This window comes from Dinoponera quadriceps, unplaced genomic scaffold (genome assembly GCF_001313825.1).
Source record: "Dinoponera quadriceps isolate SergipeBrazil2010 unplaced genomic scaffold, ASM131382v1 scaffold589, whole genome shotgun sequence".
In the NCBI taxonomy this organism is placed as follows: domain Eukaryota; kingdom Metazoa; phylum Arthropoda; class Insecta; order Hymenoptera; family Formicidae; genus Dinoponera; species Dinoponera quadriceps.
In genome coordinates this window covers 345,040-368,678 of record NW_014554985.1, presented here as the reverse complement: position 1 = coordinate 368,678, position 23,639 = coordinate 345,040, and the positions used below count along the sequence as shown (strand labels likewise).

Genomic DNA, 23,639 nt, shown 5'->3' with positions numbered 1-23,639 from the left:
TCTCGAAATAACATTGTACGCGATCTTCCTATGAGACAGATAAACTTCGGGCTCAGAAGACCACATTTAAATGTACACACGGCTCGATCTCTCCCTGCTGGGGCGGGCACTTGGCCACATCTGCGTGCGTGTCGTTAAGTTCATTTGCCCGGGAACACGAAGCGCTTATCTGCTCCTAGAACAGGCGACATCCCTATCTGTCTGGCTTGCAAATCTTTATTTCACATTTGAGGAAGAAAAATAGAAAAGTCCGTCGCTATCGCCGAGCGAAATAACCATCGCACACGCTCCTTCCACGTCGAGAAAAATCCCTTAATTACCAGAACAAAAGTTTTGTTATTTAAAGATCTGTTAAAGAAGCAGATCGGAGAATCACTTTGCCTTGTTGCTTCATGATCTATTGGGGAAAGAGGGTACATACACGGGCAAAAGTTTTGCTGGAACAGCAAATTGTTTGTTAATATAGTAACAGCAAAAAGATTTGTTATGTGTTATATGGGAAAAATAATTTTGCTGTTATAGCAAAGCGCACGTTGCGACAGCAATAAAATTTCATTGACATAAAATTAACTAAATTATTTCGCTGTTCATGTATCCAGCAAATAGCAATTAATACTTTTAATCTTTCTTCTGTTCAAACAAATTTTTTTTCTGTCACTATATTAACAAACAATTTGCTGTTCTAGCAAAATTTTTCTCCGTGTATCATTGAATCGATTTCAACTGGAATCGTTTAATTATTCCTTATAAAATATGAAAGAAAATCTAGAAAATAACCAAATGATTCCGATCGGAATTCATTCCGAACAGTTTCATAAGAGATGCTCAGATCGAAAAGTTGCTAAATCATTTATCATCATTTGTTATTTTAACAAATTATTACCAAGCCAATACATTAGTGTTTGTTAGAGCAGTAAATTAAAAGTTCAAATTATTTTCTCCCACTACGGGTCACTTGTCCTCCCATATCTACGAACTATTTGTTGCGGGTATCTTGTTAAATCGACCAAAATTTTTCTCTCAATGCACGGAGGAGGAGATATCGCGCAATCGATATCGAGCCGATATCGATTCGCAAACGTAGGTTTTAATTCCGAGAGCGATGGATCACGCGTTTCTACGGTCGTCGGAAGATCTCCGTCTTCTCAGCAACTATTCCCGCCTTACGAAACGGGTCATACGTACTTGTCAAACCTTTAGCACCTACGTCACGCCATTCATATGCGGTTGACCATCGCTCGCGGCGACACGAGAACCCGGCGTCGACGTAATGACGAGCGAGTGCGACGTGAGGAACTCGAATTGCTTTCCCAGCACGCCCACCCACTATCTTTCTCTGTTTCTCTCTCTCTCTCTCTCTCCACCCTCTTTAACTTTCCCTCAGCACCCTCACACGTTAACGTGACATGCCGGCATGCAAAGGATGCCACGAAATAGCAATCGACTATCGATGAGCGAAACGTTGCCATCGCCGCTGCCGTCTCCGTTGCGCGAACAACGGCTACAGTTAGGATAGGAGGGGAATTCGCCGGCGATGGAACTTAAGGATTGTGGTTCGAACTGTCTGCGAAGTTCGAAGGCGCCTTAACTCTCCGCATCTCGGCGATGCTCGGGGATACCGTTGCATACGACGACGCAGCCGCCCGTCTTTGCTCTCCCCCGGGCTATCCATCCGCGGATTCTTCCGTCGCGATTCTCGCATTTAGGCTATCAGCACCTGAGGTATAAACAGGCAGCCCCGCACGCTTAAAAAGTATCAGGTTATCGGCCGAAAGAGGCGGGAGTCGTTCGCGCGCTTCCGTCAACTCCATGCAAATCGAGTTGAAGCGAGTCGCGAGGAAATTGAGACGCGCCCGCGGGGGGATTCGGTGCGCACGGTGTCGACGCGTAAAACGATGAGGAAATATTTGCACTTGGACCCTTCACTCGCTCGACAACGCGTACTTAATTGCTATCGATGTGTGTGCGCGCGACGAGCGCTTCCGACTTAGCGTGACTTTTGCCACAGGGATCGGATCGATTCCTATTCTATGTTAATTTTGTGTCAATCTTATTTTCTTTGTATTTTTACTAGAACAGTATAAACGCATGTTATTTAACTAATTATTACACAGAAAAAAGTGCTAGATTCGAGTAAATAATTATTTTAATACTCCTTAGAAAATTTTTACTTGGATTAAGTAAATATATTACGTACAATAATTAAGGGAGCTTCACATTTCCTTAAAAAATAGATAAGAGATTCAAACAGCTGTAACTTCGTTAATATTTATCGAAATCCAAGTCTAAAAAAAGTTTTAAAGTTTGAAGTCTCTACTTTCGAATGGCTTCTATAATTTTTTAGGTTTTTTTAATTTTTATGTACTAAAAACGAGCTAAACGAAATGGAAATTTTTCTCGTCAAATATTCATGCGTGTCACAAGCGCAAGAAAAAAAAATCTGAGAAAATTTTCGACCTTTCCATATAAAAGATTGAAGTTTCCTTTACAATTTCCTTCCGGACGAAACTTCTCTACAATTTCTCATTTCCCAGTTATTACTAAAAGTTAAAGAAGAAACACAACATATTTATTTTCGATACATTTTTTTGGTTTATATTGACACTCAGATTTAATGTATCAGTGTAATAGAAAACCATTTTTTAACGTATATTGAACGATATTTTTAATAAAGCCGGTCGATCAGAGCGCTTCTCATCTTCAAGTGTCGTATCACCAGCATGAAACTTCGTAAACCACTTCTCTGGCACGTACGTTTTGTTACGGCATCCTCTCCATACACCGCATATATTTTCAGCATCAAACGAAAATACAGCTTGTCTTGTTCCATTTTTCCCCGATTTCAAATGAACACAAACACTTCTACACATATTCTCTATACACTAAATGATTTTTAGAGATATCAGCTATCAGAATAGCATGCATTTCTAGATTGCAACTTTTATCTAGTAAAACACACTAAAGTCATCTCTTGGTAAAAAACGACGTTACTTTCCTTCCAACCCAATATTTTAGAGTACACGAATCCCCACGAGCGAGTCACAAAGCGAGATCTCAATAACGCGTAACGCCATCGTGCACCCTAAATACGGTCGACTTCGCGTCGCCAAGGCGCTTAATCCTCGAGGTAGCGTCGAGAGCGCAACACGATGCGTGCGACCGATTAGAATCATCCCGCGAAAAATCCCGCCGGGAAAAATCAGGTCACCGAAGAAGTCGCGCCGGTCGGCGGAAAAAAGAGCTACATTCGTAAAGAGGCTTAGCGGCGATAAGTTGGCGCGCGGCCGCAGCACTTTGCACTACCAAAGTGTTATCTCGGTGTTTGCCCCCCCCCCNCCCCCCCCCCCCGCCGCGGTACTGGGCTTCGGCGGCATTCGAACGTCGAGTGTCGGTGCGCTCCGGTATTGTGCGTCTCGCTGATCCCCTCCGTAATACGACGTGATGGGTTAGGGAGAGAAAAGAGAAAGAGACGAGAAGTGAGAAATGCCAGCGGGTGGTCGAGGTGGTTGAGCTTTACTCGCGGAGAATTAAGAGCGGAGTCAGGAAAGAACAGGAGAGAATACACGTGGATTGTGACACGTCCACGAGTATTTAGCCGACGATGACGCATCCTGATGCAGCAGCAGCGAACGGACTAAGATTCCGTATCGGTAGGAGTGACGATATTTGACACGGAAATTACTAACGAAATTTAACATCTATACTTCGTATCTCGACACACACATCGATGTTTTTATTAAAAATTACATTCCTTTGTTATACGCGTAACTTTCATGACATACGCGGCGGCAAAAACATTTAATTTTTTAAATTAATATTATTAATAAATCTTCTGAATAAATATTTTTCTGTTGTTTTAATATAACAAATTTTATTTATTTAGTATGTGTGAATACAAATATGGATTACAGTTTCTATAAACTTTTATTTACAGATTGCAAAAATAATATTTGCGATAATATCCTTTTTTTCTTCGTTGCGTTAATATAATCTCGCTTTGGAAAACAATCGTCTCCGCCGGCACAGACGTTGCTACCGCGGATATAAAGTGTGGCATTATTTTATATAGAGTAGAACGTTTCCTTCATTTTTTTTTCTCACACTTTCAATGGCTTGTCATCTGAAAAATCAGTTAGTGGCATATTCAGTTATGATAAGTCATCTGAATTACCTTTATATTTAAATAGGCCAGCGATGACGCTTTGAAATTAGTATAAAAAGAAAAATATCAGAGACAAGAAATTGTTAAAATATCGACGCACTGTAAGACGTTACATCGATGCAAAAATATCGTTGCATCAAAACTTACCCATCGATATTTATCTGACATCTGACATTTTTTGCGGAATCGGTGCCCTCAATCGCGAATTCGGCGCCGCCGCGATTTGTCGTGGTATCAAAAGAATTGTGATTTCGTCGTTTATGCGCCATCAAAGACGAAAATTTTGACTTCATCGTGCAATCAAAGAGGGCGATTTTGATTTCGTCGTGCGTGTACCTCGGAAGAGACGCGCGAGAGGATCAAGCATCTCGACATTGATTGCCTTTCCATGCGACCCGTAAAGAATAGCGAATGCATGCGCCGACGAGATAGATAGATAGATAGATAGACGGATTCGATCGAAACCCGGGCTCTTTCGCGATCCGGGATAAAACTCGCGACGATATTCCGAGTAAAAATGCCGCGGAGAGCGCCGTAGTCGAGATACGCGAATAATAAAAATGCGGAGGGATGCGGAGGACAGGGAGTCGGTGGAACGGCGGAATTAGAGACACGATGCAAGAGGGTGGATTGGCGGAGGTTCACGTGTTACGTAGCTCTCGTAACATTTGCACTCGACGAGGATCGATACATGATTTCCGCATCTTCGTTCCTATGTATGTACGTTTGTTCGTTCGTTCGTTCGCTCGTCGAGTAACGAACAATCGGTTCCGCGAGAGCGGCAGCGGGAGCCGAAGAATTGGAGAATTTGTTACTTCCTAGACGCGCCTCGAAAAGCGGATCCGATGGGATTGCGGTGGAGAACGCGAGGGAATTGGCGCTCGCGAGTAACCTAACGCCGGATCGAGAAGTAACACACGAAAGTAGCGACGAGAGGAAAGTTCCTTCGCGAGCGAGCCGTGGGCCCCGGGCATAAGCGAATTATATCATACCCGCGTCGAAAAATATTCGCGCATAACCGCGCCTTTATCACGCGTGACTCACGCGATCTCAACAGTGAACAAATTTAAAAACACAGTTACGTAATTCCTTCTCATCGCCGCTCACAATATTGATCCCCCGCGCTCGCGACGATTCATTTATTCCTTTCCATCCCTTCTTGTACTCTCGGCGTCGCCGATCGGTCGGTTCGCACCACTCGAATACGAGGATCGAACTTGCCGAGTCGTAATCGACGAATTGACGAGAATCTAAGGAAATTGCAAAACTGCCCGCTCTCAAAGACGACGAGAGAGAGAGAGAGAGAGAGAGATGCGTTTATTTATTATCGTTTTAGAACGAGGCCTTCTAAGAGCGTTATCTTAGATACAATATCTCGTCGGCGAAGTACAGTAACATAACTACAGGTTATTTTAAAATTGGTAAAGAATGTTGAGAGAAAAATTAGAATGAATTATACTTGGAATTAAAAAGGGAAGAGAGAGAGAGAGAGAGAGAGATCGTTCTTCTCCCGCAGTTCTATTCAGCCCGCGGATGTTCATTCCGTCGCATTTGAGAAGTGGACAACCGACTAATTCGCGACGCCCCGTGATTGCTAGCGCTATCGTTTTCAACCGCGAGATATACCGCGGCTGAACGATACCTTGCGGGATGGAAGATGATGATGAACTCTCGCGCAACGAAGCGAGAGGGGGTAGAGAACGCGCGAATGCGCGCGTGTAAAAAAGAGAGAGGAAGAAACGGAGATAGGGAGACAGAGAGAGAGAGAGAGAGAGAGACGTCGAGTTACGCGCTAAAAACGGAACCAACACAGGAAGCTCATTAAGTTGCACCCCGCGGGCTGAGCGCACACACAGAGATACAGCAGGTGCGCCTTTTCACCGCCACGCACACCCTGGCCCTTTTCATCTCCTTGGCTACCTGTTTCGTGCTCGATCCCCCCCCCNCCCCCCCCCCCCCGTTATCAGGCGTAGCACGCGTTACACACTCCTCGTACGCGTTGCGTTTGTTTGGCGTTCATTGGCGAAAAATTATGATAATGACGACAGCGACCGGAGCGTCATTGAATTTTCCCTCGTAGCGCGAGCGCGCGCGCGCGCGCGTTTTCCTCTCGAACGACGGCGACGATCGCTTTTGCGAGCCCTGTTTCTGCTCCCTTTGACAGTGCGATATTTCGCAGCACTCTTCGGCGAGAATTCTTCGCCTCTCTTCGATGAGTTCCGTATGAAGTACGAGAGAGCTACGGGGTAAAGGTCGGCTAAATCGCACGCGGCGTTGGCTGCACGTTCGTGAGCAAACGTCAATATTATCCGAATCGCACTCGGTGTTGTTCAATTACGCGAATAATTCAGGCTTGTCCTGGTGGTTTTAATATAGGGGAGACCGGGGCTATTTGGCACACTTTTTATGTTTGATTTTTTGTTATTTTTTATATATCATTTTGCGCCTGTCTTCGGTGTAATTCGGAAATAAAATCGCTCGACAATAGAAGAAAATATGTACGGTAAAGTTTAAAAGTAAATTTATAGAAGAAACCGATTTTATCTTGGGGCATGTCAAGCGTGTCATGCTTGCCCCGTTAACGGGGTACATTGGCTATACTAAGAAAAATAGGGTTTAATTAAATTAAATGTTGACGTTATGGTTTACCATCAATATATAATGTTAATTCAACTTTTTATTTTCACTGTATTATATACCTCAGGCTATGTTTAAAACAATGATATGCCGTATTTAGTTCGTTAATGCTGCTATAATAAAATTCATCCAGCTTAGACTAGTGTTGCTGATACATCATTTTTTCTCTATATGTATTAAATAAATACAAAATTGCATATCAAATTTTCTTTGATACTAATATCTTTATAAAAAATTTTAAATATTCCTTTCACGTCAACCTACTTCAAAGCCAGTTAAATTCTTCCGGGTTGTAAAGCATATAAATATATATTGTTGAAAAGTTTGTTAAAATATAAAAATATGACCATCTAAATATATTTCCTAACTGACAAGAACTAACATAAAATTGTATATTTATTAATAATATAAATGAATTTATACGAAATTGTGAAATTTTGCTTCCATTGCAATTCAACACCATTATTTCGTAACCTTGCATATTTAAATGCAACTTACGTTATATGTGTCAAAGATAGTTTTGCACGTTCCACTTGCTTGATTTTGTACATGGACAAATTAATCTTAAATCAAGAATAGATATTCTCATATATAAGCAGAAATATTATAATCTTCTCAGAAAATGTTTAGTCTTGAATTGAGTTCAAATAATACTTGCATCAATTAATAAATTTAATTAAATGAAGACTAAGATCGATATTCATAGTCGGATCTTATATTTAAGACCATCTGAAGTTTATCTTCAGATGTTATACGATTCATAACATTGACTACGAAGCATCTGAAGATGAACTTAAGACGGTCCCAAATATAAGATCCGACTATGAATACCGCCCTAAAAGTCTTTCAAGAAGATTAGGATATTTTTGCTTATATATGAGAATATCTATTCTCGATTTAAGACTAATTTTTTTCGTGTAATTTGTCAAAAAATACCCGAAGTATAAGCGACGTGTTAACTTACCCCCGTAGCCAACTAGCCCCGGCCCCGTTATTATCACTAACGGAGTTATTACGGCGAATAAACTCGTTATAGTAATACTAATTTTCGTAGACAAACACGGCCACACGCGGTGCGAATAAAGATTTCGCAAGAATTTGCGTATGCACCAAAGTAAATACAATTAGCGGGCCGCGCACACTGATAACAATTAATAATAGAGCGCTGGTGTATGTAATAAGCTGGCGTTGTGCGGTGCGACGTCGGCGTCGGCGGGCGAAGTAGCTTCCGCATCCACGATTATTTAACGTTCACGGTCGGCACGGGCAGCAGCATCTCGCACTGATAGATACGAGCGAGATCCGCGCGGGAGATCCGCTTCCCGTCGGGATCGTCTATCCCGAATAAATATCGATCCGTTTAGGCAGTAACGGGAGTACCTGTTAGTTCGTCACGATAACTGAATCGGTTTGTACGAAGGGGATTAGCCTGCTGCTGCTGTTGCTTTCGGACAGTGATGGTGGCGCGGGGCAGGGGCAGGGCACGCTCTTGTTTTCGAAGTGTGTTGCGAATCGTTGTAACGATTTCATGTTTTGTCCGGAATGCGCGAGATACACGAGATCCGGGTAACGAGAGTTATTCTATTTGTTAGCGCGGTAATAGCGAGTGCGCGGTAGATATGATTCCATTAAGCGTTTACAGCGTGAAAGACGAACCGATTATAGTCAAAAGCGGGCGGCCGAAAGGACTGAGTAGAGAGACAGAGATAGAGAGAGAGAGAGAGAAAAAGAGAAAGGGAGGGAAGAAGAGTGAGAAAGGCGCAATTGGATCTACGTGAACGAATCCGAGATTGAAAATGAATGGGACGGTGAGCTAGTTACGGCGGAGTGAATTAAAATAAATCCGCGCGGCGGAGAGATTACCGGCGTTAATTTTTATGCGATTCCCGCTGGACAGCCGGATGATACGTGCCATAAGCGCGTACTCCGCGCGTATGACGTCGCACAACGCGTCCGCCCCTTCAAAAGGCAGTTATACCAATTACGTCGCCAGTGATAATGAGAAGCGTCACGCGATACAATTTTAATTAGCGCGAAGATGTTCCTGCCGTATTATATCCTCTCGCGGGCGGATATCGTGTTCTAATGCGTAAGCGTAATCCAAATAAATTACGTTTCGGATTATTAAATTTTCTCCCTTAGAAACGGGCGGAGCGATCCCGGCTGAAGCTGCCGGCAGACCTCAGACGGATATAAACCGGCGCGCATTCGGAAGTTTGCGAAGGTATAAAGGTCTTATTCGGCTGCCGTAATGAGCAAGAGAGAAAGCAAAAAGGACGGGGGAAGATTGTTATTGCGATATTACGAGTCCCGCGCGCGCGCGACTCGCGTTTGAGCGTGTATCCGCGTGAAATTAATAGATATTCCCGTTCTACGGTAACTCGTTAATCCGTCAGATGTATTGACGGTGCGATATGATGTGGTAACGCTGATAATTTGAATTTACCACCGCCGCATTATCGCGATAATATCGAAGTCACCTGATGCTACATTGTAATTATATATGAGGCGGTCCACGTGTGCGCTACGTGGCGAACCGATACACGTTGATACACGCACGGCACCCATTTCGCGCTTGTATCGCACTGACTTTCCAATTATTACTCGATGCATAAGCATCTTTTGTAATGCGGCCGATGATCGCGGAGAATCAACGGCAAATGAATTTTCGCGAAATAGGATAAATTTTCGCACGCAAGGGAAAGATTTCTCTGGATTTAGTAAAATTTCTTTAAAACAGACTTGCCTCTTGGAATGGAGTGAATAAACGAATATTTGATCCAACAAACAACAGGATTGTTTAGTTTTTCACAATAAATGACATTTTTCTTTTATATCTTTATCAAAACATTATAATGGTGGTCACAAGCAATACATTATTTAAAAGAAATAACACTATGTTAGAAATTGAATGCAATGAAACTGGCCTGTGAGAGTCGATGCGCAATTGGTTCAGTGCAATAAATAAAATTAAATTTCAATGAATGAAACATACTCATATGAATTAAAGAGATACCTTTTTCAAAAGTAAGACTGACCAAACGTTTTGGTCCTATATCGGACCCTATATTATACCCCTTTCAGAGGTATAAACAAGCAGCGCAGATGAAAAACATGCCAATAAACATAGAGAGATCGCGTACACAGTCGGAAAGAGCAAGTGGACACTAATATATGTCGATCGATAATCGTAGTTGATACATATTTCAAAATCCGCAAATTGTCAAAATGCAACATAATAAGGACAATAAAAGATTTTATAATAAAATGGTAAAAAGTAACATAAACAGATATATCACATATTCTGGCTTCAACGTTATGTCAAAACAAAATCAAAGAACTTTATTTCGGTAGAACAACATTTGACATATGATGCAATCATTTCTTTTTATAGAAAACAAAATATTATTTCCTCTAAGTAATACTGCTTCTTCCACCAAACAACATGGTTTATACTAATGAAACAACATTTTCACTCAAACGAAATGATATTTGATATTAAATTATGTTGTTTATATCAAACAAAGCCAAGTCAAACAAACGTACAGTAACGTACACAACACGTACACTAAATCCAAAGAAATCTTTTTCCCTGTGTAGATGCAAATAATTATACACACGAGACATTGTAGATTATAATAATTGGCACAAATTATCGCAAGTGTGTAGCTTAAAAAACGTTAGGACTGTTAATTTATCGCCCGTTTTCTCCGTAAGAAGACATCGGACATCGCGCGTATGAATAGTGCACAAACGCGACGACACCACTTGTAGAGGGTCGCGCGAAAAAGCACACGAATCATGCGGTTACTGTGCCGCTTGCCATCGTATTTCAAAGATAAATAGTTGACGCACGGGCAAAGATTTATGGGAGGCAACGACTTCGCCGCCCAGGAAATGGACCTCGCCGACGTCTTTTTGCAAAATTCCCTTCGATATTCCCGGATTCTTTTTATATCCTGCTGTTAAGCTCGCGACTCTTCGCCGGGATGGGAAGAGAGAAAGAAATTTACACGCGTTGCGAAGCGTATTCCGCGCGTTAAATACATTTCGACGCGATATACTCCAACAGTGATCGGCGAGCTAACGCCATTGTCAACCGATAATAATTAATGACGCCCAATTACGTTATTAAGTCATAAACTTACTCTGTGAAACGCGATTTTGTTTCAATAATGTAAAAATTAAACGTTTGCGCGAGCGTTCTGCGCGCGTATATTTAGTATTAATTGCAATAATTTGATTTTAATATTTTAATATTTATTAAATATCGGATACGCAATCGATGTAAATAAGGGGATTAGTATCAAACGGTCGCGTTTAATGTTAAACGCGCGGTGTGAATTGGGACCGTTTCGCACACATTTCGACACTTTGTAAAACACGATATAAACGAAGATCAAAGCGTTATTTACACGCCCTACTAACATCTCAACCGAGAATGTTACGAACTATGCAGTTCGCGCGCGGCGAGCGTTTTCATTTACGTAAAGTGCGAATCTATCGGGTGAGACCGAAATATCAACCAATAACGCGGCACATCCAGTATGGACGGCGTCACGCAATTTATATTTCACTATAACCGGAGAACCTGTCTGCGACTCTCTCCTCCTCCCATTGGCCGACTTTTCCGGGGCGAAATCGAAGTGTGACTTCTTCCGAAAAAAAATTCCAAGCAAACGGAGCAAAGCAAACGCGCGCGTTCGCAACGATAACGTGAGAAAAAAGTCGCGATTTCGCAATTAAATGTCTCGTTAGAATAAAAGTCATTTTTCGGAATCCCGAAACACGAGATTCGAAGGCCCATCGTGCGATCGAAAAAAAATTGTCTCAGATTTTCCCATATGTAACATAGATTATAATTAGAATACCCAAAGTTGTCTCAAAATAGATTATCCCGCTACGATACCAATTAGAAATTCTATTCTTATTCTAAACATGGAACGAAGCTATGCTGATTGACTGTGCGCTGCCACATGAGATTGTCATCATCAAAGTAGAGCGAAAATTTGACCAAATATCAATTTAAAAAGATAGTAAACAGGGTTACATTTTTAATCCTTCAATAGCAAAGTGGATTTTCAACGTATCTAAGAATATAGGGTTGGGTCCGATCCTATACTCTATTTTGTTCATTTTTCATGTAATCAATATACAACATGGATAAAATAAGTAAATAATGACATGAAACATTTTTTAAGAAGAAAAACAGCGCGTGCATGTTGTAAAGTAAACGAAGTCGTCAATCTGACCCCACCTTGTCGTTAGAGGATTAATGTTACTATGTTTAATAGCACTCACATAGCGTGTGTGTGTGTGTGTGTGTGTATGTGTACTTGTGAAGTATGAGTATTTAAAATGTTTCGTATATTTTGTTCAACCGTAATGTAGAATGGAAATCGAAATTCGAAAATCGAACAACCTTTGGGAAAATGTGGAGGATGATCAAACAGGATCTGTTTTATGTTTCCCATTTGGAATCGTATGTTTAAAATATGGAAACATCCCCAAAATATAGCATAGATTTTGACTAGATTATCCAAACTTATCTTAAATAAGCGTAATATATAGCAATACCACATTAGCGACCCCATTCTTATTTCAATTATAAGAAAATTTTAGGAAAACGTTTGGCAGAGAACAAATAGAATCTGCCTGGGTTCCTCATTTAGAATCGCAACTTTATTTAATTTGTTATTCGAAATAGATCCTAATTAGATCTTATAAAATTTACTCTATTGAAAAGCAGATAGATCCCATTTTCCTTGCTCAATATTTTCCCAAAGTTTGTTTTTTTAAATTTCTATTTTATATGTTTACGTTGGATAAAATATTTAAAAAGATTTGAATATTTACGCGTATTTTACAAACATATAAATATTTAAAAAACATAAATATTCAAGCTAGTCACTTTATATATCTAACATATGAAAACCTTATAATAAGAAATGCAACTACTCTTATTTTCTACACTTACAAAATAGATTTTTTCCATTTTTCATCTTTCTCATTGGTCCTAACTATAGAAATTTCATACATATCAAGTATAGCATAGATTCTGATCAGATTATTTAAACTTATTTCAAATAAATATAACATATTGCGACACCAATCAGAAATCCTATTTTTATTCTAGTTATCAGAAAACTAAGAAAACATTGGACAGAGCAAATGGAATTTGTCTGTATTTCTCACATAAAATCGCACTTTTGAAACATTAAATATTACACCTCTAACTCAAATCTTCATAGATTTCCCATTTCCCCCAAAACCCATCATTTTTTTTAGGTAATTGGAATAAATCGCAATCAGATTCCAGAAAATGTTCTACGCGAAAAATGTTAAAAGTATTATGACACTTCTAACCAGAACCTGTGTGCGTAGATTTCGTAACTGGAATTCACAATTACTTTTCAGAAATCAGACTAGATCCCGATTATAGATTCCGAAAAACGTTCTACACGGGACACACCGTGAAAGCACCAAGTTACAACAAAATTTGGTCACAGAGACAAAACACATGTCACAAGAGCACCCTCGTCGCAGTGACCTCGTTATTTAGCGGAAGGATACGAGGGAATGCAGGGTGGCAGGTGGATATGTAGCAAGGGGTAACTTGCATTCGCGAGCGCCGGCATGCCCGAAACGAAGATCGGCCGGAAAGAAGAGTTACGGGGAGAAACGAAGAAAGACCGTTGCCCGCAATAATTACTGCCGTTCGTTCGTCCGTCCGTCCGTACGGCTCGCAACGAACGAGGCACCTCTCGCCGTTCGATGGCTCATCGGTATCGGCGGTAACCAATAACATAGATCTACCCGGTGAACGGTCTCATCAGTCAGGCCGCCGCGGCGCGCGGCATGTTTATTACGAGGCGCGCGTTACCGTCGACGGAACAAATGCTCCTACCGAACCGGAAAGCCACTCCACCCGAGCCCTGCCCATTACTCCTGTCCTTCACTTTCGTCACTTCCTCCCCGGTTTTGGGCGCTGACCGCGGCATATACACGGTGATTCGGTAGGAAAGGTCAATGTTTCGCCCGATGTTTCCCCGATGTTCGCACGATACGTTACAGCGTAGCGTTTCGCCAGCGAGGGCGAGAGAAAAAAATGCCCGCTCACGAGCGTATGATTAATTCCGCACACTATTGCCGCCGCGATTGTTCGGAGGGGGGCCCGGGCGTAATTGTAATTAAACCTGCGCATTTATACCTTGTGATTAAACTTACAAGGTATGAATTGTAACTGCGTATCCGCAAATTGTTGTCTCTGTGTGCGCGTGTGTGCGCGGGAGCGCGTCAAGTGCTGCGAAATGCTGAATAAATATTGCATTTTATCGCGTGCCAAATACGACATTTGCAGGGAAGAGAGAATTTGTTTGCGCGGTACGCGCGATTATCGTGCGACAGTGCGTCAATTTTGAGTTCTCGCACTATCTCCCTCGTGGATTTAATTCCCGATTACCGTGTCGCGATTATCACATCGCGGATCTTCCGTTAACGATCACCGTGAATAGCTTTCACGGGTTAAAAGATCGCGCCCAAATTTAACATCTTATCTTCGGGAATGTTGATTTATTCATAAGCTACATATTTCATCCACCTTCGAAAGTATCTCCGCAGGCATTCACGCATGTACGTAGAGCGTGTCAGAAGCGGGGCAAGAACGCTGCCGAGGTGGTGGTGATGGTGGATGGGAAGGATGGTAAGGCAGCTTAATTTCAGGCTTTTGAAAACATCTACGCGCTGGCAAACGCGCGCTCGCGCGTGTAAGCGAGTGTACATATAAAATTCTATCCCTTTCATGTGTGTGTAGGAATGTGACAAACCCCCCGACGCATTGTTATCATTTTTTGTGATCTCCATTCCGGCAAAATTTTCAGGCATATTTCCGATAAAATGCAATAACGCGTGTCTACCCGCCGTATATTTAAACGCTTGTATTTCAACAATTTATGTTTCGAAAATTGATGCAGAAATCTCTCCGACGGTGAGGGAACGCGATCGGACCTCGGAAAAACACGACACCAAAACAGTGCTTATCATGATTTTATCCGTTCAGGTCGCATCGGTCGAAGAATTTGGCGGTCCTCTTTTAGTCGGGGACACTATCTAATAATCGATATGATTTTATCGGCACTACGACGCTGCGTTGAAAAAAAATTTTTTGAATGTCGCACGATCACGCACGCACGAAAGGAACTCGCTGCTAATAATTAAATTTTACATTGTTAATACGTTTCCCGCGGTAACTCGCGTTTAATTAGCGCGACGTTGTATAATATATTGTCGAAATCGCGTTTGTAAAATACAAAAGGGATTACTGGCATGTAAGCAGTACAATCGATAAGGGTGAATTGTGCAAACGATTTATTTGGATACACATATCGGCGAGTAATAACGTTAAACGCGGATTATAATTTCCAAATGTCCATTTAGCATAATCTCGGAATTAAATTGCGAGGCGCGTGTAGTACTCTCTTAGTCCTTGCGGAATTCAAACGCGATTACCGCGTTTCCTTGACGGCGCCCCGCCGATGCGACGATTATCCTTTCGGGACGTTGCATCTCGACAACCGCGTGGGAAATAATTTTATTCTCAATTACCCTCTCTCAAACGACACAATCCGCTTACGAAAATGGAATCACACTTTAAGCGGAACAGCATCTGTCGCTCGAGACCGCTCTATTGTTGTACGAGTATATTTTATATATGTTTGTAGAATAGAAAGCCACAGATACATTATATATATATATAACGATCACCGATATATCGTATCTCTCAGAGCACACACACGATATCGAGAGAGTAAAGTAGAATAGAGTATATTTCTTATCAAATTCTAAGAATAATAAAGGTCAAATGACTTGCTTAAATAAGTAAACAAATAACACTTACTCTTACTTTTCCAAGTTTATCTTTGAATAACTTAACATATGAGTTCTTTTCATCATACAGTTTGAAAATTCGTAACAAAGAAAGATCAAAAGCATAAGTGATATAATACAAATACGCTTTCGAATCAGTTTTATTAAGAGAGACGGCAAAAATGTACATAGAACGCCTATATTTTCAAATTTAACGGCAACTTAGAAAAAAGTGACCATAACAATTTATTTTAGACAATAATGAGTTTTTTAGTGATTTGTCAAGAAAAAGTGACAAAAAGTGACTTACGTGACTAGATGGCAGCGCTGAAGCAAAAATCTAAAGAAATTTGCTTACGGATTAAAAGTAATGTAATCTAACAGAAACACAGAGAGAACATTAGGAATAAATGACGAAAGAAATAATTAAAATTAAATATTCCTCTCTAAAGTGCAATCAGTGTATTATTATTGAGAAGCAGTCGATGTTCACTGGTAGTCATAGTTGTAAGTATAGTATTAAAAATCGATAGAATTTCGCTGATAAAGTCTGTTAATAGCAATGATTGTTTCCATTCGGTGAATTTGACTGCAAAAACAGTGAAAAAAGATATTATTTATTACTTCTTTCTTATTACTTTAATAATGTTTAAGATGTCAATGATTTTAATTGAAATATTCCTAATTATATTTAATTAATATGTTATGATATGTTTTTGATATGTTTAATTAATTTAACTTATATTTGTGAAAAACATCCTTATGCTGATAGAACTCGAAACCTTTGGCTCTTAAACTTATTTACTTTACTACGCCAAATACGACATATAATTAAATGTATACGCATATATGTATGTATATTTCTGTTAAGGGACGCGTAACAGCGAATTTCAGTAAATCTTTCACTGGCCAAAGTAAGTGAGGATAAGAGAAAAAAACTAAGCGGAAGCGTGTTTCCATTCAAAATGAGCAAATATTCACTAATTTTCAGTACAATACTGTCTTACTGATTGGATCAGTGATGTTTTCACTGATTCGATTTAAGAAGGTACATATTAGAAGCTAAAGAGAGAGAGAGAGAGAGAGAAAGAGAGAGATAGAGAAAGAAAGAGTCGCTATACTGTATAACATAGAACGTCTTGCGATTATCCGTAGTAAGTATAATGTGTCCTGTTAATTAAACTGTGCACTATTATATCGCACATGTAGAACCGCTGTAGACGGCGTCGGCAGACGCGCATATCAGAGAAAATATACGCGCTCTCATCGTCGGCATTCTGTAATCTCGATTTCAACCAGGCTCGAAGGTACACAGTCCTGTATCAATAAAGCCTCGACAAAATGAAGGACCCCCGCGCACGTCATTACGCGCCAAAAAGTCGTACGCGTACGCGTTTTTCCGGGCTTCCGCCGCGTCTCGTTACTCTCTGCACAAAAATGCATTACACGCGAGCGGTACACGCGCGTTAAACAAGCGGACTTGCGATTACATCCGCACGCTGAGGACAAAGCTGTATTTATTCAGGATTTTTGCAACGCAGTACCTACTCTCTTCTACCGGGTGGAAGTCACGTGTGTGCTTGTATCTTATCGCGCTCGCCGGAGAATTTCCCTCTCGATTTTTCGTCTGCCGTCGCCACTCGCGAGAAAAAGAAAGGCNGGGGGGGGGCAGAGAGAGAGAGAGAGAGAGAAAGACCGTTTTTTTCCTGCTTCCCAAGTTAAACAAACGGTTTACATGAGGTATCGATACGTAGCGTACAAACACTTCCGACGGAGTTCTATCGACGCTAAGCAATCTGTTTTCCAACGGAACTTGCCGATACCGATATATACGAGCGTTTTCTCTCTTTCGACAAAATGCCATTGCCGCTTGGGCATGCTTCTTCCAACAATAAAATGACCAGACGCACAACAGCATGCTGCTGCATTGTAGCGCGCGCTTTCATTCAAATCTATTACAGTATAGAGAATGAGAGGAGGAAGAGGAGGCGAGAAAGAGAGTGGGAGCTACGGAAAATTTAACATTTAGTGCAGCAGTTATTTGAGAAATGAAAACAATAAGTGATAAAGGGAGTTCGACGAGCTCGCGGGAAGAATCGCGCAGAATTTTCGCGCGTAAAACCACGCTGTTTACGAACATGTTCATGAGAAGGTACTTTTTTTTTCGCCGAATGGCACGTTTATATCGCCACTCCCTTGCTCTGGTTCAGCAATGTTTACATGTGTTTGCAACGAACCGGCGTGTTGTCGCGCACCTCTGGGGGAAAAAAACGTTCTCGGTGGCTGCACCGTGATCATTTTATCGAGCGTTTCCGCGTAAGTGCGGTAACTGATCGCACCGTGAGCTTGCGAAGAGGAGAATAAAACTTGTGCGCGCAGGCGATCCGGGGAAAATCGCGTTTCGATCGCGCGCCGGAAAATAAGATATCTGCTCCGTGTACATACAAAGGAAATGACACTTTCTATGCATAGAAAAATGGACAGGATCTTATTTCCATTTCCTGGCGCACCAGCCAGCGTTGCGCGAGGCATTTTGTCGCGAAACGATCGCGCGTTAAGATAAAAGTACTCAGAAATGCGCCTAAACCTGGATATTCTTATCGTTTTGGTTTTTAATTGCGAATATCTAAATTTTCGGCCATGAATATACGCACATACACTTAATATGTATATATATTCTACAATTATGGATTCTATTGGGAACGATTCTGAGCGGGAAGCATAAACAGATCCTGTTTGGTTAGCACAGCGAATTTTTCACGCCAATTCGCGTAATACTGGACATGTTTAATAGTACTTCGTCAATGCTAATGTACGCGATTCGAATCTCCTCGATTCGAAAGTTTCGAGTTGTTCGAATCATAGGGATTCGGATTCGAGTCGAATCAGATGAGATTCGATTCGAACAATTCGCATATCTCTAGATCCTAATCGAGCAATACGCGGACGTCCCGACGGGGAACGACGCGGCGTGGAACGACTTTCGGCCAACCGAGCCATCTCATCGGCATATTTCTGAGTTAATTTCAGATGGACTTTTAAATGATCCCGCTCATGCGTCATCGATTAGCGTCATTTTCCACTCAGATAATACCCGAAAATCATATTACTCTCGCCTTTGATTCTCTCGACGGCGGCGATGATTAAAGACGCGCGACGACGGACGAAAGAGCGCTGTTTAATAATTCATGATCGCACGCGCGCCCACGGAACAGACTACGCCGAGTATTTCAGCCGAGCAAGAGAGAGAAGGGTGCCACCACATTCTGCCGACGTCGTCGCCGTCGGTTGGCACAACTCTACCTCATCCGCTCCTCTCTACTCTTTCCGCACAGAGAGACGTGCGCTCGCTTGCTAGCTAGCTAGCTCTCGTGCGTTTCCTTCCCACCCGCGCGGTCTCGCGGCAATGCCCGAATTTTGAACATTAGTTTGCGAACCATTTAGCACAACTACTCTACTGTCGGCCTCTTCCCTCCCCCCTCTCTCTCTCTCTCTATCTCGGCTACCTGTGAAAGCGTAGTTCGAATCACGCCACTGCATACATCGCGTTCTCCCACATATAGATTCAACCGCAACGTTCTCGCTACCGAGGGCACAGTCATTGTGCATTAAGCCTCGTGGAGAAGTCCAGGATACGCGTGGCGGCCTCCCGGGGGATGCAGCGGCTTCGCCGTGAGCAATTCCGCCAAGAAATTAGCCTTTCTTGTAATTTGCGAGGTTTGCTCAACCCCGGCGCGCCGATGAGCCTCGAGAGGGTGCGCGTTACGCCCGCACGCACTTTTCCAGGGATTTGCTTCACGAGTAACGCATGTCTCTAATCTTGCGCGCGAAGAAATTTTTCTGTCATTTGTCATGAAAGAAATGTTGATTGGCAATCTCGATTTGATTATTTTATCATTACCACATTATAGTTATTACAAATATGCGTGACAAAGAATACAACATCGATGAAACTCCCTCCGTTTTTGCCGATTCGGTCGGCAGCAGTCGGAAGTAAAAATAAATTGTGATGAAAAACATCTGTGCTATTTTTACTTTTAAATCATATATAAAATTTTCATCTTCATCCTTCTCGAAACCTACTTCATGTTGGTTGAATCATTTTTGTTTAAGTACGACCAATTCATTTTAGATTTAGTAGATATTATTAAATAAGAACAAACATGTTTAAATACTAATTGCATCCGATTTTTAGGAAATCATTTTTTTAGTCCAAGTTTTTTTAATAAATCGATTCTAATTATTCCGATTCAGGATCGGTTAGAAAATCAATTTCTTTTAAAAAATCGCCCATCATTAGTTGAAATCTAATTGTAAAGTGAGCATATATTCGATCATCCCTTCTTGTACGTGCCCGATGTTTCCGGGCGCGAATTATTTAATTCATCCTGAAAAGGATCTCGTTCTTTGCGCGAAAATCCACTATATCAGACATTCACCGTTCATTTATCTTACATCTATTAAAGTACATTAAATCACGTAAAAATATACCCGGATAGCGGTCATTTTATGTAACGCTGAACACGTTGGAAATTTGCTTTCCTTAAAGGACCATTACGTTAGGGCGCAGCGATAACAGAATTAACGCCGGGGAATTTCCGATAGAATAATGACTTTAAATAAATTACAAAGCGATGAAGCAAATTTCGCGCCATAAGTCGAGCCGTTATTTCACGGCTTCCGCCGTTTGGGGAAATCGCACTTTCGAAACAGCGGCGATCTTATATAAATAATTTTTAAATATTTTCATACATAGAAGAACAAATTTCTTTGAATTTAATAAAATTTCCTTAATTGAAACAAATTTATTTTTTGAAATAGGGCAAGCAAACGAATGTTTTATTTGATAAGTGGGATTATTTGGTTCTCAAACAATAAATATCTCTTTATATCAGATAACATATTTCTTTTACATTTTCATCCAAACATTACAATGGTTGTTACAACTAAGAAATTATTTGGAAGAAGTGACACTATATTAGAAAAATGTTGAAGACTTCTTTGTTTCTGTGGAACAATACTTAAAATGTAATAAAATAAAATTTTCCTTTATTGGGAACTAAAGATTATTTCCTCTAAATAATATTGTTTTTTCTTATCAAATAACACTGTTTACTTTAGTGAAACAACATTTTCACTCAAACAAAATATAATGATATATTTGATATCAAATTATATTGTTTATATTAAACAAACCCAAGTCAGACAAACACGCGCGCTAGATCCAAAAATACCTTTTTCTCTGCGCAGCCAAGCGGAAAAAATAAACAAAAAATTGATTCGCCCACTGAAAATTCTGTTCACGTTGAATGCGACGCGAGAACTCCGCGTATACGCACACACCGAACGGCGTACTTCAACCAAACTCATAAACACGTAGTTTTTTTAACGAGATATTTTCATCGTCTAACACACACACACACACACACACACACGTGAAAGTTTGTGAACAGTTGTTCACCTCTGGAACCGAATACATCATAATATAGTTACGCCAACGTCCGGAACGGCGATATTAGTGAATCGCGCGCCGGTTGCGCGGTCGTCTATACTCTCTTGCCGATTATACAGATCGGCGAATTCAATTATACGCCGCGTGTAATCGCCTGACGGCGCGCGATAGCACGACGAAAGCCCGCGGAAAGACCTTTGCTCGGATACAGTCGCGCACGAGCGCCCGCGCGTTCTGTGTGCCCGATTTTCTCTCGCTTCCTTTCAGCGCGGATTACGGCCATTCGGATTTCAGTTAACATCGAGCAACCGTGACGCAGATCGCGTACAATTTCGGGACTCGGTGGATACTTGTGACCGTCAAACTTGAATTCCGCTTGATCTCATATACAATTCCTCGAACCTTCGCCTGAGAGAGAGAGAGAGAGTCGCGTCCGGCGTCCGCGGCTTCCGAAGCTCTCCGGAGCCGCCCGGGAAATTAATCTCGAGCCGAACTTCGGCACATGCCTGACTTTCGTTTCTCCCCGGATCGCGGTTTCGTTGCACTCGCCTCGATCTCGCGAGGGAGGCGGAATTACTTATCGAGTGGATGTAATAATGGGAAATAATGGGAAACGTCGGGGGCGAGAGATGTCGAGAGGATCGTGAAAGAAAAAATATTGAACAAAACGCTGAAACTATGACTGCAAAATTAATTGCGATGATAACATTTTGTTGATGCAACAAAAAATGTAATATCTAAACATTTACCGACCTGTATCGCAATTATGACCGCGGCGAGACTCAAGCGTGCCAAGTTTTCGTCGTATGTTACTCTGGGAGAATTATGTACTTTTGTTAAAATTAGTGAATATTCAGCAGTAATTGCATGTGCAACGTTCACCTGACGTATATGTGTTGACATTATAAATAAAGTTGCACTTGTGCGATTTTCGACTCTACGCGTATTCGCGTAAGATCGAAAATCGTGGGAAACTTTGGCGAATAAACATCGAGATATGTGTACAAAGCTCGGTATTTATGACGATGAGATTTGAAATGGATCGCTATTTTTTATATTTTTATATTTCTTTTATATTTCTGAAGTCGATAGAGTTCTGGAAGCGCGCGAAAATCGCTCGATCGTGAGCACAAAAATGGCCGCGTCGCAACGTTCACTCGAATCGAATTAGAGGCGCTAAATCGACTCCTAAACGACGCTTCTGATCAACTTATTCACAAAGCTTCACGCATCAATCTAACAATTTCTACCGAAATATTACGATCCTATCGAAATATTACCCTTCATCTCGCGAAATATTTTGCACACGCGTCAAATAGACGCTATCTTTTGCTTGTTTCCTACGCGATTAGCAAAAATGGCGTCTCCGTCGGAAATTTCGCGGATAGACGAAACAGAGTCGCCGAAACTTTTCCCCAAGATCGACCGACCTTGAAAACGACAGCCGTGTGGCGCTCGTACGTCTCAAGAAGTGAGACCGCAAACACGCAGCTTCGGGCGAAGTTTTTCAATCGCGCGGGAATAGCCGGCGAGCGTCGCGACAAAGGGACACGTTCGAAAAGTCGCGAATAAGCGATCATGTCGAAAGTTGCGTACACTGACTCACCGCAGCAGGCCGCGACGAGGGTTCAGCAGTGCAGCGGATCGGCCAGCAGCAGTGCAAAGATCCTCGAGGACATAACTGTTGCTGCGTGCTCGAGTATCGGACGCCGAAACAAGTTGCCGCGCGCTCCTCGCGAATGTGACGCCGCGTGCCGTACCGGCGTAAAGATGGTGCGCGACTGATGCGCGCCACTCGCGCGATCTGCCTTTTATTGGCCGAGGCTTACGCGTCTACTCGAGCGCTGACCCCCACTACTTGAGACAGCAGACTTCGCTCCATATGCCGCCTCGATGGGATTACCCGCTAATAAATATTTTTCTCATTATATTATACAATTCAGCTCCATGTATATTTATGTTTTTATCTGAAAAATAAATCTATGATGTATAAAAGTGGCAAGATTCATTTCTCCCGTAAAATGATTCATCGGAAGCAAACGGTGACGCGAGATTCGGTTGAAGTATGAAATTTTAACGAATGTAAAAAAACTGTATAAAAAAAATATATTTGATCTTACAGTTGATAATTGAAAGTGGATAATTGTGAACTGCGAAGCAATAACGTTCAAAGTTTTATCTTTGAATTTGGTCATTTAGCATATAAAGATGTTGATAAGAGATATTGATAAGAATATATATAAAGATGGTTTCTCTAACTATAATGAATTTGAGACAATTGAAGGGAGCTATTTACGATAAGTCAATTCTGCAATTAAGAACGTGAATATAAATGACGGGAAATTTCTCTCAGTCGTAGAAAAAACAATTATATCTTTAATGTTACTGTGCTTATTAATGTGCATGTAACACATGTCTATGTAGTTTAGTATATTAATAAAAAGTAATAAGAACATATAATCACCTGGGAATTAGGTCAAGGTTCATTTATAGTCATGTACAAAAGTCTCTTTTCTATCATAT

At 41.3% G+C, this 23,639-nt stretch overlaps 1 protein-coding gene across 3 annotated transcripts in view; it reads right to left on the bottom strand.

Moving 5' to 3' along the window:
- The window catches only part of LOC106742710 (lachesin-like), a 51,756-nt gene extending 28,876 nt beyond the window's left edge, over positions 1-22,880 (bottom strand). For 2 of the 3 annotated variants that reach the window (XR_001374289.1, XM_014615905.1), the window contains exon 1: positions 22,723-22,880. The gene's annotated coding sequence lies outside the window, so the exon portion shown is untranslated. Of the gene's footprint in view, positions 1-22,712 lie in introns of all 3 variants that reach the window. The other variant, XM_014615907.1, reaches the window with a different exon arrangement.
- Between the last annotated feature and the right edge of the window lie 759 nt (positions 22,881-23,639).